The sequence below is a fragment of the Poecilia latipinna genome, unplaced genomic scaffold (assembly GCF_001443285.1).
Source record: "Poecilia latipinna isolate Pla-1442-1.1 unplaced genomic scaffold, P_latipinna-1.0 Scaffold724, whole genome shotgun sequence".
Lineage (NCBI taxonomy): Eukaryota > Metazoa > Chordata > Actinopteri > Cyprinodontiformes > Poeciliidae > Poecilia > Poecilia latipinna.
Window position 1 is genome coordinate 365124 of NW_015113340.1, and position 1596 is coordinate 366719.

Here is a 1596-nt window from a genome sequence, read left to right on the forward strand (position 1 = left end):
TAGTTGTAGGTGGAGCTACGGTGGTTGTCGTAGTTGTTGGTGGAGCTACGGTGGTTGTAGTTGTAGTAGTTGTTGGTGGAGCTACGGTGGTTGTAGTTGTCGTAGTTGTAGGTAGAGCTACGGTGGTTTGCAGAGTTGTTTGGTTTAGGGATACTACAGGGAAAGTTGGTGTAGTTGTAGGTGGAGCTACGGTGGTTGTAGTTGTTGTAGTTATAGGCAGAGCTACGGTGGTTTGCAGAGTTGTTTGGTTTAGGGATACTACAGGGAAAGTTGGTGTAGTTGTAGTAGTTGTAGGTGGAGCTACGGAGGTTGTAGTTGTTGTAGTTATAGGCAGAGCTACGGTGGTTTGCAGAGTTGTTTGGTTTAGGGATACTACAGGGAAAGTTGGTGTAGTTGTAGGTGGAGCTACGGTGGTTGTAGTTGTTGTAGTTGTAGGTAGAGCTACGGTGGTTTGCAGAGTTGTTTGGTTTAGGGATACTACAGGGAAAGTTGGTGTAGTTGTCGTAGTTGTAGGTGGAGCTACGGTGGTTGTAGTTGTCGTAGTTGTAGGTAGAGCTACGGTGGTTGGCAGTGTCGTTTGGTTTGTGAAAACTACAGGGGAGGTTGGTGTAGTTGTAGTAGCAGTTGTAGTTGTATTTGTAGCTGCTGTAGTTTGGAGAATGGTTGGGGTTGCGGTTGATACGGCGAGGTTTGGTGTAGTTGTAGTCGTTGGGCCTGCAAATAGAAAATCAGTTTTGTTTTAACCTCGGGAATGAAGAAAACCACTAATTAACTTTAAAACATGAACGGAGAAATCTACTCACTGTTTCCAACCGTCACGATAACACACCGTAGGTCAGAGTGCAACCAAGTGTTCGAGTAACTGTGGAATTAATGCACAGTTAATTAATTAACTGTGAATTATATTTTTATAAAAATATAACAGTTACTAAGGAAACAAAATAAGTTAATCTATTATAGAGTGTGAGAAAACTAAATTGTTCTATTGCATTTGCACTTGTAGAAGTCATGAATTTTTATCATCCATCCATTTTCTTTAAACCCTTGTCCCTAGTGGGGTCAGCAGGGTGCTGGGGCCTGTCTCCAGCGAGACATTTCAGGCGAGAGACGGGGTACACCCTGGAGACAGACAGGACAAACAACCACACACACATCTAAGGAGAATTTAGAGAAACCAATTAAGCTGACAGTCATGTTTTTGGACTGTGGGAAGAAGCCGGAGTACCCGGAGAGAACCCACCATGCACAGGGAGAACATGCAAGCTCCATGCAGAAAGACCCCGGGAACTACATCTTTTTCATCAATACTAAGAAATTAGTGACTTAAATAAAGCTCCTACATTTGGCTGAAAAGTTACTTATAAATCAGTTTTGTCTTATTTCAAGCATACTAGATATTTGAACTAGAAAATGGATCAAAAATACTTGGTAAGTGTTAGGTAAATTGTATTATTATCAACTATTTGTTATATCTTTATGTTCTTAGTTTATGTATTCTTACTTATTTAGTTTAGTCATATGTTTTAAGGAATGTTTCTGTATTGTTAATCACTCTGCTTCCTTCCTCAGAGGAGGCCTCTCTGAAGAAGAGCAGTG

At 41.2% G+C, this 1596-nt stretch overlaps 1 protein-coding gene and 2 long non-coding RNA genes across 5 annotated transcripts in view; 2 read left to right on the forward strand and 1 right to left on the reverse strand.

Annotated features, from left to right (window-relative positions):
• Positions 1-460, forward strand: part of LOC106955304 (uncharacterized) — a 3801-nt gene extending 3341 nt beyond the window's left edge. Inside the window, exons 2-3 of the long non-coding RNA XR_001426549.1 lie at positions 34-111; positions 421-460. This is a non-coding gene — a long non-coding RNA (uncharacterized LOC106955304). The remainder of the gene's footprint in view (positions 1-33; positions 112-420) is intronic.
• LOC106955302 (uncharacterized) overlaps positions 1-1596 on the reverse strand; it is a 22617-nt gene that overhangs the window by 13304 nt on the left and 7717 nt on the right. The window lies entirely within an intron of this gene.
• The window catches only part of LOC106955305 (uncharacterized), an 18568-nt gene that overhangs the window by 10838 nt on the left and 6134 nt on the right, over positions 1-1596 (forward strand). The gene's annotated exons all lie outside the window — the stretch shown is intronic.